This window comes from Oenanthe melanoleuca, chromosome 10, assembly GCF_029582105.1.
Source record: "Oenanthe melanoleuca isolate GR-GAL-2019-014 chromosome 10, OMel1.0, whole genome shotgun sequence".
Lineage (NCBI taxonomy): Eukaryota > Metazoa > Chordata > Aves > Passeriformes > Muscicapidae > Oenanthe > Oenanthe melanoleuca.
In genome coordinates, this window is record NC_079344.1 from 2,782,675 (window position 1) to 2,800,098 (window position 17,424).

General features: G+C 40.0%; 1 long non-coding RNA gene across 1 annotated transcript in view; it reads left to right on the forward strand.

Annotated features, from left to right (window-relative positions):
• Positions 1-900: 900 nt before the first annotated feature.
• LOC130257261 (uncharacterized) overlaps positions 901-17,424 on the forward strand; it is a 76,395-nt gene continuing 59,871 nt past the window's right edge. Inside the window, exon 1 of the long non-coding RNA XR_008841296.1 lies at positions 901-1,002. This is a non-coding gene — a long non-coding RNA (uncharacterized LOC130257261). The remainder of the gene's footprint in view (positions 1,003-17,424) is intronic.

Below are 17,424 nucleotides of genomic sequence, written 5' to 3' on the forward strand. Positions count from 1 at the left end.
GTGCTTCAGAGGTCAATTAAACATAAAACATTTTAACAGGATTATTAAAGAGTACTGAATGCTGGAGAAGAGATGTGATGCAGGAAGGGGCACAAAATTGCTGTGTACTTAGCATGTATAATGCAGCTTGCTCAATTTGTCCCTGGCTATTCATAGGAGAGTACATTTTCTCTTTTTAATTGCACGAGATGACAAGACCTTATAATTAAGGTGACATCTATAGTATTCATATACTGCAAAACCCACAAATGACTAAAACTTAATAGCATCGTAAAAACTATGGTTAAAGCTTTTACCAACACTGCCATCACAGCAAAGGGTCTTAAATCAACTGAGGCAGCAGTGAACTTATGCCTACACTGAGCCTACTGACTCAGAGAGCAGGAACTGATTTCTTTTCATGCAGAAATAGTGTCTTTGTGGGGGTTTTATGGCTGTAGTAAACTGGCAAATGGCCCTTTTGTCTCTCCATGTGTACCTGCCCTCCCATGTCTAATTTCTGCCACCTCTGAAATATTCTGTGTCCAGCCAGAAGATACTTTTTGGGGAGAAAAAAGATAAAACTTATCTTGTTCACTCAGAGGTTTCCTGCAGGCTTCAGTGGGACAGAAGGGCAGGGAATGGGGATATTGCAGAGGAGGGTGCTGGGGATCAGGCAGACAGTGCTGGATGCCACAGGCACAGGGCAGGGAAGCCTCAGTGCTGCCCAGCTTTGATCCTGACTCCAGGTTCTCACTTGAAGAACCACATCCTCCAGCTCAGGGATCACAGGATTGCAGCAGGGTCACTGCTGCAACATGGGCTGTTAATCATTTATGAGCAAAGTCTTGGCAAGGGTTTGTGCACAGGGAGATTGTTTTCTGTCTTTCCCTTATAATGGCAGCCTTACATTTGTTTTTTTTTTTTGTTTTACATTGGTTATTTTTGGGGGGAGGCTCCTTCACCATAGGATGCTGTCCTGTGGCATCCCAGGAACCTCCAGAGCTGCATCCTGCTCCAGAGGTGAGTGGGGTATGTGGCAGCTGAACAGTGGCAGCTTTTGCCTTGGTAATACTGGTGAAAAAAAATGGGAATGGTTCTTGGGTCACTTTTGTGAGGGGTTAGGCTTTTTTCTTTCTTTATCTCCAGAATGTAAAGGAATATTATGCAGATGCTTAATGTACAGTCTTATTTCTGCATTTCTCTTCAACTTTGTGTGCTTGTGTAACAGTTACTGTAGGGGGCTTTTGTGGGCATTTCTTTTCTTACAGAATTAGAAATTTAACAGTTTGGTTTTAATCATAATCTTCTGATGCTCAAAGTTCCTTGAGCACACCTTCTCTGGACTAAGAAATAAACCAGTTCATATAGTCCAACATTTCCCTTGGGATTGCTCAGAAAGCAACATGATTTTTACTTTATTGCTAAAAATACTGTGCTGTTTACCAGATGAGTATTTAAATAATTTAAGGATGCTATTCTGAAGAGAGACCTTGTTAGAGTGAGAAGTGCTTTATCATAAGAACCTCTTGCAAAAGAGAGGAGGACAGAGCAAACAGGCAGAGAAGAAGGGACCTTGGGATGTACTAACACATAGCAACACTAAAATTAATTGTCTTAGTCATGTCTGGTCTGATTTAGGGAGTTATGTTAATCAAGGATATTTTCTCTACAGTCAGGTTTAGAATGAGGATTATTAATTTGTGGGTGTGGACTCAGTCATTTGGGGATTGCAATCTCCAAAGCTTTGTGACCACTGGGGCTGTTCAGTGGCCAGAATCCTTGACTCTCCAGTTCTCTTGATATCCCCAGCTCCTGGCATGTTTGGTGTGGATTTTATGGCACATGAAAAGCTGTGAACCCTTCTTTTCCTGTCAATGGGAAGCTGCAAGGCCTTTCCTCAACACAGGGCTGTTCATCCAGCAAAGCAGCTGGAGCTGGGACCATCATCATATCCTAAAAAAGTTTATGTAGCTCTAAAAAGTCAAGGGATCAAAAGTAATATAAAGCTGATAAAGCCTAATTTACTAATCCCAAGTCACTAAAGGAGCTTGAGCTGGGCTTATCCAGTTCATCTGCTCAATGACTGGCAAACACATGTTTAAATTTAATCCTGGAGATGAAAACATCTGGTAAATACTGTCCTAAAAGGAGACAAGTTTTTAAATGTCCTTTGTGCATTTTCACATTGCTTAGGAGCTTCCCTTTTCTGCAGTAGGAGAAAAACAATAAAAATACAGTCAGGAACAGAAGTTTGCATGTAACTGTGAAGATCTGAGAACTGTGGTAGGACAGGATCTGTAGGTGGGGATTGTAACTTAATTGGATTCTGTGGTACCAATGGAAAATGTAGCTAATAATTCCCCTGTAAATGATGTGCTCTTTTTATATTTCTGTACTCAGCACATTAGTGTGTCAGCACTTGGAAAATTATATTGGAAAATAACATTATAGGAGCTTTAGAAAGCTGTCATGTTGAGAAGAGTCAGTTTCTCTGAAACAGTCCAGTGCCAAGTGAGCCAAAGAATTTGAAAACATGAGAAAATGATATTGTTTTCTAATATTCCAGCTGATCCTGCATGCTTTAAGCAATGAAACTTGCCACCCTAATGCTGCTTCTAGGCTCATCAATGTTCATATCACCCCTTGACTGAAAGGAGCCTGGGAACCAGGTGATGCAGTGAGGAGAAAGGATTAATTCCCTGATTGTTTATCACAGGCACCTTGGAGTTGAGCACATTTCAGTGGAAGTTTAATTGTAAAGAACTCCACCGAAAGAAGACATGGAAAGTTCCTAATGAAGGACTGGTGGTGCTGCCAGCCCAGTCTGTCTCAACAGAATTACTGCAGCGTGGTGTCTCCAGGATCTGTGTTTCAATGAATGTGCTGCTGATTCCACAGAACACACATCATCTTGAATATGGCATGTTGGACATTGATTTATGAGAATTTTGTAAGCCAGCTTCATGGGTATAGCAGTTGCAAAAAGCATGTTTTACAAAAAAAAAAAAAAAAAAAAAAAAAAAAAAAAAAAAAAAAAAAGCATATTTAGAGGCTTGCTGATTTGTTTGGGGCTTTTTTTTAAGACTGCAGCTGTTACTGTTTTGAGACATTTGCTTAATAGAAAGAGAAGAAAGAATGAAATAGGAGTTTTCAGTAAAGCCAACACCCTCTGAAGCTGAAAGCAGTAGCAGTACACAAGTCCTTAAATGTCTGTAGTGTTTAAAGGAGGGGAAAAAAGTTTAATTTGTGTATTTTCCCTTCCCAAAGAGCAAATATGGATCCAAATAGAAAAATAATTTCCAGATATTTCTTTTATTATTTCTATTTGTGGAGTCCTAATGAAGCAAAGAATGAGATCATGATGCTTGGTCCATATCTCTAAATACAGATGATTGGACAGAACCTGTCAAAGATGCAGTTTTAATTACCTGCTTCTGATCACAGGCTGTGGAAACAAGGAACTGAAAGTGATATTCAGTGTGACCCTGCACATTGGTGTTCAGGTTCTTAACCTCTGTGACCTTGGATATTGCTCTTTTCTGTCCTGGTGTTTGCTGTTCTCTCCCTCTCATTGCCTGTTAAAAATATCTCTTATATAACTCCTATGCAGCTGCTTTGTTACAATTTTTTTTTTTTTTTTTTTTTTTAAGTTTTATTTTAAAGAAAGGGTCACCTTAAACTTGAGGAACTTTCACAGCCTGAGCAAGCAGGGGGACCATGTGGGGAGCAGTGTCTCTGGGGATGTACTTTTCAGTAAGTTCACTTGAGGCAGGAGTCTTAGCTAGATTTGATTGCATTTACTAACACAAAATCTGTCAACAGTAAAGACACCTTCACTGTTTAATCTTCCACTAGAGGGGAAAAAAAAGAAAATCAAAACACATTTTTTTTCCCCAGAATAGCTATCTGGCAGAAAACTTGAAAAATGTGAATCCCCTTTCTTGATTCCAAGTCACTTTGTTGATGAACAGTGCTCCCAGCAAAAACTGGGAATGATACAGACAAAGGATGCCCAGCATCATTATCTGCATTATATATCAATAGTTGTGCTTCCTTGCTTGTGAAGTGTATAACCTTGTGTGTCCTTAAAGTGTAAAAACAAAACATGCAGCACCCTAAGGACACCTGGGACTGCACTTCTAAGAAGCCAAAAGAAAGAAAAAGATTTTATTAAAATATTATGGATTATTGTTAACATATATTTACATAATTTAATTCATCTCAGGAAACATCTAAAATAATGAAGTTTTATACACATATAGCCATGAAGCCATCCTTTAATGTCTTCATTTTACTCTACAACCCATCAGTACACTAGATTGGTATTTGAGGGGATTTGCTTGTGTCTTGGTTTGAAAGACAGGTGTCTGCCAAGAAAGGCAGGAGCCTCCTTGGAATGGAAAATGTATAAATAATCTCTGAGTAAAAAAAACAAAAGGAAAGAAAACTAACTCCCAACATCTTATTTTATCTAATATGGAGACAATTTATGGGGCTGTTATCCTAAATGGGGCAGTTTTAGCCTAATCCTGAACTGGAAAGATAGTTGCTCTCAAAGATCCTGATTTTTGAGTGAACAGTTTAAAATTATTTTGGGCTAAGCAAACTGGGTCAATAGTGTTACTCAAAAATTATTGTTGTTAGTAACTGACATTTAAGGCTTGGATATTTCTGTAACAAGTCTCTTTCCTTGTGAATGCTTAACTTGTAATTAATTTTATTAGGTTGAATGTCACTAGGAAAGCAAATTCAATCATCTTAAGGCTTCTTGTATATAGAAACAATTTCTGTTAAAGGCCTTGTCTTTCAGATATTTTCCCTTTTTTAGTCTGAGATGGTTTTGTAGTATTTTTGCAATTAAGAGTTACCAATTCAGTAAGAACTGCAGGCATTCTTGGTCAATTGTTCACACAGTCACAGTTTTAAATAGAAAACTGCTAAGAATCTGATTATAATGATGGAAGTGAAGAGGGAAACAAGGCTGAGGAAAGCAATGTGTTGTTAATGGTGTCTTCTAGAAAAACAAACTGATTGTGGGACTCATTATTGGAGGTAAAACTTTAGTGAATTCAAAGGCAGGGACACAATCTGTGCTGTTCACACGTGATGGGGCTGCTGGTAAAATGTCTGCATTTAATCACAGAATGATCTTACTTGCAAAACAATGTGTAAAAACAAAATCTTCTGTTTCAGAACAAAAACAGGGCTAGTTGTGTGGCTGCCAAACAAATCTGCTTGTGTATTAAAAGGGCATTATGCTGGTGAGGAAATGCACTGAGGGACGTGGAAATTGTTTATCAGGGAGCTGGGTGCTGTTGGTGACCAGATTCCTGTGAACCACAGGTGCATCGTTTCCATTTCTTGTTTTAATTTCTGTGCTCTGAAACCCAGGGGCTCCTGCATTTCCTGCCCATATCTGCTGCTTTGCCATCTCTGTCAGCAGCTGGCCACCAGACAAGCTTTAGATGGATAGCACCCACCTTACTCCAGAGCTGTTTCATGGTGCTGGGTAGATGAAATAGTTGCAGCAGATACTCTCAATAAGCAAAGGGCTGTACTCTCTGCAGTTCATTGAACCCATATGGATGAGAACAGCTGCAGAGATGGGTTTGCTACCTGAGGCCAATGTTTGTGTTGCCAACCATGACTCCAGCCTGCTGACCCCTGTATAATTCATGGCAGTTGAGGAAATGTTGCTCACACTATTCCATTTTGTGATGAATGGCGTTGCTTAAAACTGATAGTCTTGTAAAGCAGTGGTGACTTCCCATGTCTGACAGATGTGAACAAAGAGTGCAGTCAATAAATATTGCCGTGTTCTAAAGGAAGATTCACTGCTTGTGGTGGAGGGGGAGGAATTTCAGTGCCAGGAGAAAACAGGTGGAAAAGAGGCTGGTATAAAATTACAATTTAGAGGTTATGCTTAAGGATGGATCTTTGTGGGGATTCATGCATTGCAGGTCTCTGAATCACCCAGGTGTGGTGTTGCAGGCACATATTTCAGTCTAGTGTTGTGGAACACTTACTGCTTCACTGACCCTCTTGCAGGAGCCAGGCAAATAATTTCAGTGACCTTGCTGAGCTTAACTTCCATGGAATTTGCCCAGAAAGGGAAGGATGCCTCAGGAAGGCCATATTTGGATAATAACATTTTCCACTTAGTACTATTGCTTTGGGGAGTGTTTTTCATCCAGATGTGCATTTTTATTGATTTTTTTTTTTTTTTTTTTTTTTTCCAGAACTAAGGTTGAGTGTTTCCTTTTTCATGTGAGGGAGCACCTGACCTCCTACCCAGTGTGTCTGAACTCTGTGAGAAATGCTTGTAGGCTTTGCTGCTGGCAAAATAACAGAATAGAACCTTGTGATAAAACAGATTAGAGCCTGCTGATTGTATCAGTGGTAAGAAGAACAAAAAGGCAGATTCAGGAATCCATGAGTAGCAATAAAGAAAAGGGAAAGAGGAACTGAGAAAAGAGACACAAGAGTGTTTTAGCAGGAGATGAGGATGGAACCTGGGGAGGTGGAGTTAAGATCTCTGAGTGGTTTTGAGGGACTACAAGGGGAGCAGGACATGGGTTTCAATGAGAAACAAATATGTTTAATACTATCAATGTCTGAGATTGGCCTCCTGTGCACAGAAGAACAGCTACAAACAAATTAGAGTTGACAATGACAACAGAAATCAGGACTAAAAGTGTGGCACAACTTTGCTTGTATTCAGAGAAATCATTAAAGAGCAGCTGTGTACATATCTGAAGTATGAATTTGGGCAGTTCAATTCATACCATGCAAGGGGAGTTTTGAATTTTCCATGTGAATCTCCAGAGCCAGGTGCTGACTCTGGGTAGTTTCAGTGCTAACCTCAGTTCTTCCTGTTTTTGACATCAAATCAGTGTTGTCAGTTTTCTGTCTGATAGAAACTGAAGGGACTAGAGAAATAAGCAGCTTCAACTTATTTTTAAAATATCAGTGAAAATCTTCCTGGGAATTTAGAGCCTCTGAAGACATCAAAATGACACATCTCAAGAAAAGTACAGTTAATCCCACAAGAGCAGAACTAGATTTGAAATACTCTGCATTTGGTTATTGGACATTTAAATGTCCAAAAGCCAATATTTAAATTGGCTGAGCCTGTGTTAAGCTTACTCAGACATCCTTATTCTTCTTAGGCCTTGGGTTAGTCAACAGCATGATGTAATAGACTACTTCCTAAAGCCAGTATTTCAATTGGTTATCTGGGCTTTTTCTAGAAATGTGCAGCCATAATTCTGTGTTCAGTTATTGTTTCCCAGGGTATAAATGGTTACTGTACATTGGGGAACCATTGGATTAGCCATGGTGCCTGAGGTTTTCATATTTCAGTAGGAAGCCTGAGCCTTTCAGCACCTGCATCTTGGAGTATTTGGGAAAAACAAGAGTAGATATCCCAAGGGTGTGCCCTAGTCCGTGGTGCTCTGGGCAGCTGTTGATTTCTGCTTGTATATTTATGAGATTTACATCTGTTTGAGGTGGGCTGCTCCCTTCTGGAGCTGGGGAGTTGTGGTCCCAAAAAGCCACAGGAAACAGACAACTGGTACAGATGACAGAAACGGCGGGAGTCAGAAATAAATGGTAAAATGAAGGAGAACTGCCCTCACCTTCTGCAGCCCTTAACCTGGAGCTCAGTTTGTCTCACTGCATAAATCAGCCTGGGGTTAGAGCTGGGATTGGGGTCAGGCTTTCCAAGGTAAACTGAGAAATGGGCAAGAGTGACACTGCTGAGCCTGAGCCCTGCTGGTGTGATATTCCTCTGCTGTTGGTAATCCAGGCACATTCCTGACCCAGGCTTTGGGTAAGGGTTAAGGACAAGATTAAAGTGGAAGCTCTGAGGGTGAAATGTCCTGACCATGAAGTGATGCTCAGAAGGAGCTACCAGAGCCAAGTGAGGGATGCTCTCAGTGTTTGCCCCTGTTATTGCTGGTGTCATGCACTGCTGAGGGATGCCAGGAGCATCCCATGGCACAAGTCTCAGCCCAAGGTCACAATTCCAGGAGAGACAGTGGAGTGGGAGTGCAGGAAGCAGGGACAGAGCTGTTGGGAGGTGTGTGGCACCAGCATGGTCCTCAGGGGTGGGATCCCCACCACCTAAAAATTAGAATTGCCTCTGAAAACAAGAAACAAGGAAGTGCCTTGTTCCAACCTGTGCTCTGTTTCCTGTGTTGATAAGGCTGTAGCCATGTAGGGGAGTTCCCAGTTGTGTCTATTTGTCATTAAAATGTAGGAATGGCCACATAAAGGATGGAACCATTGTGGTTTAGACAGCAGCTAATAGCTGAGAACAACATAAGCAAGTGAGCTTAGGGGAAAGGTATTGATTTTTTGTCATACAAATGTAGGTAGAACATCTAAGCATTAAATAATGTTCCCAGGGCACTTTTCAGTGTGGCTGCTGAAAGTGGAAATCATGACTTATTTAATGATCTGTAGAATGCAGCATCCTTGAGGTCAATAATGTGTACTTAACCTTTGGGTTTTCCATGTTGTCTGCTTGTCCAGTTGGTTTATGGAGTGTGTGCTAACATGATTGGGGATTTAAGGCAGTGATAACTTGACCTCTGGAACATTCACTGCTGTGGCATGTGGATGTTGGGCAAATCCATTGTGAATTCTGCTGAGCTTTCCCTGGCACTGCCTGCTGCTGCTCAGCCACAGCCTTGAGCTCTGAATGCAAGCCAAAAGTGTTTATAATGTGAACACTAAGATTGCTGCCTTAATCCAGTTTTACTTTGCCTCCAAAATCTAAAATGAAAACAACCTCTTCTAGCCTTCAGCTTCTACCAAAGGAATTGTGCTCATTTGGTGGCACAAATAATGATCAATTTATTTTGTAGAAGAAATCTGATAAGAAATAAAGACAGAGCTTCAGTTGGCAGCAAGCACACCTCAGTTAAGAAGAGACTGAAGATTTTTTACTAAGTGTTCCTTATCTAATGCCACAAGGGGAGTAAATGCCACAATTCTGTAGAATTTTCCTTCTCTGGGAAAGCTTTAGATCATTCTTACAGGAGAGCCAGAGTTAAAATATTGAGCTGGCAGTCACTAGACTGTGAGTTCTGTTTCCAGCTCTGCAAGAAGTTTCTGTGTGTGGGGGAAAATCTCAGCCTGTGGCTCAGCAGGGCCCTGGAGGATGTGCAGCTGACAGTCACCTCTGTTTGCAGGGAATGTGTTGTTTGGGAAATTCCAGAGTTCTTGGCTGGCTAAGGGCTCCTCAGCAACGTGGAACCACAAATTTCACATGTGCATTTGCTTCTGAAGTAAACTAAAGAGGGTAATTTTGTATTTCCAGCAAAATGTCTTATTTTCCCAGCTTCAAATGGTGGGGCAGAACAGGAAGTAATGACAAGGTTATCAAAATTCATCCTGATATCTAAAATATTCTTTACAAGAATTGTGCTCCCCTTATTTTTTAATTGGAGCATTGTCTCTGTGGATTGCTTTCTGAAAGGTTTGGATAAAAAGTAATTAAAATTTTAAGGGTATTCAGAACATGGATCAAATTAGTACAGTCTCATTTTTCTATTAGTTTTCCTTTTTATTTTGTTTATATTTGTGAGTCATCTATTTGTGTTTATTAGTAACTGACTACTAGATATTTTTTCAAGCAAAATCTGCAGTGTAATCTGAGTGTTTGATAACTTGTGGGAAATGAGGTTATGATCCTATGAAAACTTTTGCCTGAAGCAATGACTACTCCATATGAGTAGTTCTGTCAATTTATTCTTGTGTAGAAACATGTGAAGGATGGATCTGCAAAGTTATATTCTATGTATATGATGCTGAGTCTTTTGGGGGCTTTCTCTCACAGGAAGACAATACTTTCCCTCAGTGGCCTTTCCCCCTACAACTGTATAATTAAAGGAGAAAGTAAATAATGTTTTTTATTTCTGAGCATGGACACAGTGCACACAGCAACAAATCAGATTCAAAGAACAGCTGATGAGGGGATTTGTGGAGATCCTTGATGCAAAGTTTTAAGTGCAGTACAGCCAGATACCTACTCTAAATTGGCTGCCACTGTAATTAAAAGTATAAATGTTTCAAGTTGAATACATCCTATTAGTAAGATTTTAGGAAACAAAAATTTAATTTATTCACATTCGATATGGTCTGTAAATGCCACCATTATGTGCTTTCCTCTGGCCTTTGATTAGCTATGGATTAATAAAACTTTTATACCTTCTTTGTCAGCCTCATTTTGAACTCTGTTTTTGCATACTGCTACTATTAAATAAATGAATTAGTGTCCAGAAATGTGTCATGCATATTACCTAGCAGCAGGAAGCATAATACAGTGGTCAGCTCCCCAGGAGCATTATAAATCCTAACACGCCTGGTAACCTGCTCATGTGGACCTATTAAAAGCTTGATGATTTAGTGGAGCAGTATTTGTGCTTAACAATGGAATTTTAGCTAATTCAAAACAAAGTAAATCATTTCCAATTACAGTATTTGAATATTCAGAGTAGCTACATAAGGATGTGCAGTGCTGCCAAGGATAAAAAAAAAAAAAAAAAGAAAAGGCATTATAAAGGTTGGCTGGAGTTTAGTGTTTTGAGTGGTTGTGGTACCTCAGCATCAAATGAACACCACTGTTTGTAAAACATATTTATTTGCCATAGCTGCTTCACTGGAGAGGTTACAAAGCTGTGGTTTAGAATGGGCAGAACTTTCCTGAGGCTGTGAAGGCTCCAGTGAGAAGAAAGGTCCCTGCAGGAGCAGGGGAACATTCCAATGGAGCAGGGCTGGCAGCAGAGATTTTGTTTTTGTACCTGTGCCTGCACTCACACCAGCAGGGCTTGCAGGGATCCAAAGCTGCAGCTCTGGGGGAAAGTGGGTGAGAGCATCTGCCAAATTACCCTGGGACTCTGTCACAGGAAAATGATGGGAAGGGTCAAACTCCATGAAATGTCCTGGCACTCCTGTCACATGTGTGTAAATGTGCTATGTACATAGACAGAATGCACACAGTGTTATTTATACTGGGGGGAAGATTGGGCTGTTCCTTCTGAAAACAGGTCAGTGTTTGCCAAATCTGTGTTTTCAACCCAGATTTAGAGTTGTGGCTATGCCTTAAAATGCTGATATGCTTCAAGAAAGGTGCTGGTTTATGTTTATGAAAACATAATTTCTAAAGGCAAGTAGAGTATGGCCAAATAAACATGGTATGAAAGCACAGAACTAAATGAAGAGGACTCAGTAACTCTTTCTCTGCTCAGCTGACTTCCACTGTATGGAATAAGTGAAGTGCCAACCTCCAGGCAGATTTTATATCTTAATTTATTCTCATTACTTTAAAAAATTTATTCTGACAACGTTTTCCTTTGAGTGACATTTGCTGTCTTCAGACATTATTATATAAGCTTGTTGCTGTTAATTGAGATTCCATTATTCCTACAAGTGTCTCTCTGACTCTTGCAATTTTCAGGCCTCAATTCCATTAACAATCTTTAAAATATCATCAGTTGCTCCTTGTGGCTTATTGATCTCAGCATAATGATTTCTATTTTAAGGTGATGGCAGTCACTGATATCACCTACTGATTAAAAAGTCCTGAGGGGAGAAGCTCTGTATGAATTCATCATTCAAACCAGTGTGTTCATACTGAAGTTTGAAATAGAAATAATCACCCAGTACCCTCAGAGGCTTTCCCAGTTCATTTTGGCTGTTACAGTACCAGGTACAGCCATGTACAGGCACAGACCATAAGGAAAGGGAGGAAAAGGGTGACCAACATTGGTGTGCTGAGGGGAAATCCTGGTTGTGACTCTCAAGAATTGCTTACTGTGTGTAGCTCTGTTTTTCCTTTTAAAGTGTCATATATATGGACCAGTCTTAACCAGTTCTCAGCATTCGTGATCAGTAGCATAAGTTGATGTGAATGTTAAAATTCAAACAAATTTTAAAGTTTCTGTTGAGTCTTGTTTGCTCCTTCAAAACAGGAAATTAACTGGCCTGAAACCTGCTGAAGAATATGCAGGATGCTTTGCAGGAATATGTATAATCCTTTTTCATTTTAATGAAACTTTCCTAACCTATGGCTGAAGGAAACAAACACAAATAGGTTCACCCTGGCCAAATGCATTAAATCAAATATAGCAAGTGTGCTCATTTCCCATTCACTGTTGTTTCAGAGTTACTCTTGGTTGCCTAAGAAATCTTACAAATTATAAAATCCATCAGTTGGTGCAAAACATAACACACATAAATAAGAATACAGAATGTATTTCAATCCCTTACTTTCTTCCTCTTGTGACAGCAAAGCTAAAAGGACTTGCCATACAAATAAAATAAAGTAAATAGCAGTTTAGTTAAACTATTGTTGATGTGGTCAGGGTATATAGGATTTTGGAGCCAAAGTTCAGTGTTGAAGTTCAATAGCAAAGGCTCTTTGGGTTTCTAACTACTAAAGCAACAACTTTGTCTCTACATAGAACCTGTTATTAAGTACCTGTTACTAAGTTCATTCTACTGAACTGAATTTTTAAGAATATTGCACTAGCAGTGTTTATTCTGGACTCCACGTCATGCATCCACACCCCTCCAGGCATATGAAGGATCTTTCCGTACAAAGCATAAACTAAGAGCAGGATTCTGATCTAAACATATTCTCACATATTCTGGCAGTTTTGACAGAAGTGTGGAGATGGAGATCCTCCCAAAATGCCAATGCAGAGTTCCAGCCCTGGTGATTGTGGAGACAGGACTCTGAAACTAAATAGATTTCCATCCTCTAAACTTCTAGAAGTGTTTTTTTTTTTATAGGTCTGTAAAAGCTAAAATATTTTTAAAGGTCTCATAAGTTAATAAACTGTCCTGCCTGCAGGGTTCCTTGATGTCAGATCATTGTGCACTCTGAAGCTCTTGTCCAGTTCATTCATCAAACAACTCTTTCCATATCTGGACAATCTGGGGACACCTTTCACTTCTCAAAAAAAAAAAAAGAAATGTGCTGTATCTTCAGCAGGAATTGGAACTGGAAATTTCCCAGTGTTCATAGTCACATGACAGATTTTTTCAACAGGATGTGAAGGGACAAATTGCAGTTTATTTGTAGTTAATGAGTTGTTTATATATGTCAACAAAGCAAATAAACTCAGTTCTGCTTTGCATTTGGTTAAACCCAGTGATGCACATTTCTACACCCACCTGTGAGATTTGAGTGGTTTTTATCTCTGACTTGTGTTTAAGAAAATGGGAACTGTCCACACAGTGCTCTCCAAACTGAGTTTGTTTAAACCCACTGAATATATAGATATAAATCTTTGTTCTTTGTACCTTATGCCTATCTTTGTGCATGTGGATGAGAAATTTGTTCCCAATAGTATAAGAAACATCTGTAAAAAGGACATATTTCACTGAGAGTGGCAGTGTGCCAGGAATGTGCCCCAACCCTGCTCTCAGGAGTTTGTGCCTCAGCTCAGACAGTGTGCAGGGAAGGAAAATGTAACCCCAGTCCAATTCATATTTACAAGTTCCCTCTCTCCAGTGGTGTAATGAGCACTCAATGAGCAATTTGCATCGCTGCTGAAGGAGCACTGGTGGGAACACCAAATGAAATGGATGTGCTAAAACACTGTAATCTATCCCACAGGCTGCTGTTCTTCAAGGGCTTGGTGATCAGAGGTTTTGTTTCCATGCAGCAAATGTTCCTTACTGACACCAGAGTCCTGCAGAGATGCTGGGGAGCTGCTCAGGAGATGGGCTGGGGCAGGGTTTGTCTTCCAGGGAGAGACCCATCTCTGAGGAGCTCTGGGAACCTCCCAGGTTTTGTACACAGCTCTGCCTGTGGTCATGTGCACAATAAAAAGTTGTTCTGCAGAGTGCCTGGCTTAATTCAGGTAATTTGATTGATAATTAGAGCTGGCAAATCCGAGATCAGTTTTGGAGATTAAAACTTCTGGGCTTGGTTTATGTGAATCTACACCCCGTGCACAAAACAGAATTCACAAGGCTCAGACCTTGTGGGTTTCCAGTGTTTTTCCATGGTGGAATTTGGGCTGAGCAGTGGTGCAGTGGGTGGGATGAAGCCTGGCACAGGGCTGAATCCTGAGCTGGATTAATGCTTTCCCAAAGTTTGAAGGGCTCCAGTGAGATGCTCTTGTTAATTTGTTAATCAAAGAAACAAAAAATTAAATTCTTCAAAGAAAACATTTGATGTGAAGTTGCATTTTGTGAGAGTGAAATTCTAATTGCAATGAGCAGAAACTTGTTTTCACTGTTGAATTTTTTTCCTTAAATATATCTTTTGTCAAGTTTGTGACATTTCATACAGTGAACTGAAAAAACAGGTAGTTGGGTTTTCTGTAGGTTTTCTTTTTCCTTCTCTTTCCTTTTTCTTCATTGAAAGTGCAATGTCTGCAGTTAGGAGAATGGACTGCTGTCAGGAGATAATTTATCAGACACTGAGGAAAATCCTGAGGTGTTTGAGGACAGTGGTTAAATTTCTCCAATTTCAAAATATTCTTAAAGGCTTCAGCTGGGAAAAGGGGCTGGCAGAAATGGGAAGAAAAGAGGTTGTATACATTGTTTTATGTTTAGGCATAAGATTGAGATGAGAGATGTGGTAAAGCTTGGTACAAAAAATATCAGCAACTGATGGACCTGGACTAGAATGCCACATCTTTGATTCCAGAGCTATTTCAAGTTTTGTTGAACTTCTAATTTCAGAGCATTATTTGTGTTTGGACATTCCCTCTGCCTGCTATGTTGGCAGCTTGGCTTGCTTCTTTTACTCTTGTGCCTTCTTAAATGGTTGGAAATAATGTTTGTTTAGGAGTAACTTCAGCTCACCTTATATATAAATTTTATTTAGATTATTAATAAGCTAAATCACCTTTTGAAACCAAAAACAAAGTTAAAAATGAAAATTTTCTCTCTTAATCTAGAGAAAGTAAAGACACTCTTCTAGCATCAGCTGCTGGAGTGTAAAAATCATTAGTCAGGGATAAAATTCTGAGAGACAATCTCCTCAGTTTTATCACTAATATAAAATCATGTTATCTATTAAAAGTGTAAATTTGTGTCTTGCAGACTTAAGACTGCTGGATACTGCAACAAAAATCATGTGTGTGTTGGTTTTTATTATTAACTCTAGCTTTGAATTAGAATTCCCTATATTACAGCTTGGAGCTAAACTCTGTTTACAAAACAGTATTTACACTTGGCTAATTTTGCAGATCAAACTAATTAAATCAATTAAACTGGTGATTAACCAAATGAAGGCTGATTGCAAAAATTAGTGGGTTTATTTTGGAGGACTGGAAGAAAGCTAATTACTGCAGTGATTACTTGAACCTGGAGTACTCTAAATGTGGTATAAATTGAAACCTCATAGTGAATTAGACTGGGAATTCATTACAGTTTAAAGCACTGTTAATACTATTCAGGCTGCTACTCCTGTGTGAAAATTTCACTCAGTATTTTGTACACTGATGAACAATCATTTAGTCTGTGTCCTTTTAAATAACACCAAGCAATTCCACACTGTATTTTTTTCCTTGGAGCTGAGTCACAAGTCTGTTTTTTATGAAAATGAAGTCGCTAAAACTGTCAATCCTATTCCTGCACTGTGCATGATGGGAGATGTAGTCCAACAAAATCTCCCTCCATCACCACAAAACCAAATGTTCTATTCTGGCTCCACCAGCCACTCTTCTGGGCTGCCACAGCATTTCTGGGCTGATGCCTCACCCTGTGTTTGCCACCTCCAGCTGTGGGCACAGCAGAAATGGGGCTTTGGCTCTCTTGCCCTGCTCATCACCCACTGCTGGCACAGCACAAAATGGTTTGTGCTGATCCTTGTTTGGTGCATTTCATGCTGGTACTTGGAAATGTGGTGCTGCAGAAGGGTTTCAGAGAATGAAGCAGAGATTACTCGCTCATTTTGTTTGCTAATGCAAGCTATTCCCTGTAGGATCCTTCCCAGGCTGCTCCATCCCTCCTTGCTTTGCCAATTAACAACTGAATATAAATGTCTACTAAAAATGACCTATATTATAGAGTTCCTTCAAGCACATCTCCTTGCAAGGGGGGTTAATGAAATTGCACAGAATTAAAATAGAAAGACCTCAAAGAGCTGGAATATTATGTAGTTTGTGGTTATTGCCTATTACACTTATGACTATTGTAAACATGCTTTGTTTTAAGCTTGTTTTGTAAGATCTTCCATTACATCCCTCATCCAGGGAGGAGCTCAGTTTCAGTCCTTGCTGTTCTGGTGAATCCAGACACTTGAGAGTTGTGCTGCCTAAGAGGTTTTTGTTCTGTATGTTTTTGCAGGTTTGGATTATTTCTCATGCACGTGAACACAGGTCCCACTCATTTAAAAACAAAGTTCTGTAAACCAAATGTCCTCTAAGCAAAGTCACATTGTAGGCCTATTGCTGCTTTCCCTTCAGAAACTGTTTGCTGGGGATAAGGAAATAGCTACTTAAAACAAAATAATTAATTAAAAGTACAACTGTTTTCCCCTGTAGTTGCTTAACTGGGAATTGTTCATTTTACTGCTGACATTGCTGGGTGCATTTTATCAAGGGGAACTTCAGACATAAAGGAAAGTATCTAAATCTAAAGGGGCTGGAAAAGGTAAAAAATGCCAATGAAGCCATTTTGCTGGGCAGGCTGTCTGAACTGAGATTCCTTATGGGAATGGCTGAGGAAAAGTGATGCTCAGGCAGGGGATGAGACAGAAAACTTGCACAGGGTTAAATACAGGAAAAAAGGGTTGATCTGAGGGTCAGGGGGCAATGGGAATAGGTGAAAGTGGTGCAGAGGAGGGGTGGGGAGCCAGTGGGATGGAGCACTGTGGCAAAGCAGGACCAGGAGGGATCAGGAGAGTGGAGAACATTCCAGGGGGACACAAATCAGGTGAGTGGGGGTGGAACAACTGTGTGAACACTAGAACTGAAAGGATTAACATGTGCCTGCAAAGGGAGGGAGGGATGCTCTTCTCACTGTAACCTCAGAGGGGTGTTTGCTAAAGAAAAAGGAATATTCAAAGGAATATCAAACCAGAGAAAAGGGAATATCCAGGGATGCTCCTTCAGCCCATCCATGGGCAGTGGGCAGCAGCTCCAGCCTTCCTGGGCAGAGGGAATTTGGGTTTCTCATCTCCCTGGTGCTCTTCTCAAGTGTTGGAAAGCTCCTGGCAGGTGGTGCTCCCCCCAGTTCTAGGATTTTATCTGAGTGTGTCCAAGTAAACTTTCTGAAAAAAGATGTAGGAATACCAAGGTGATCCATATCACTGTGTATAGGCAGTTTAAAAAGAAAATTGCATTCTGTTGCAGGGTATTCACTTCTTGAGCAGATTTCTACTCCCATAGAAATCACCTTCTCCAAAAGCAGTCAGATATTCAAGTTTGTATGTGAAAGTCACATGAAAAATAAGCTTGATTTTTTTTTTCT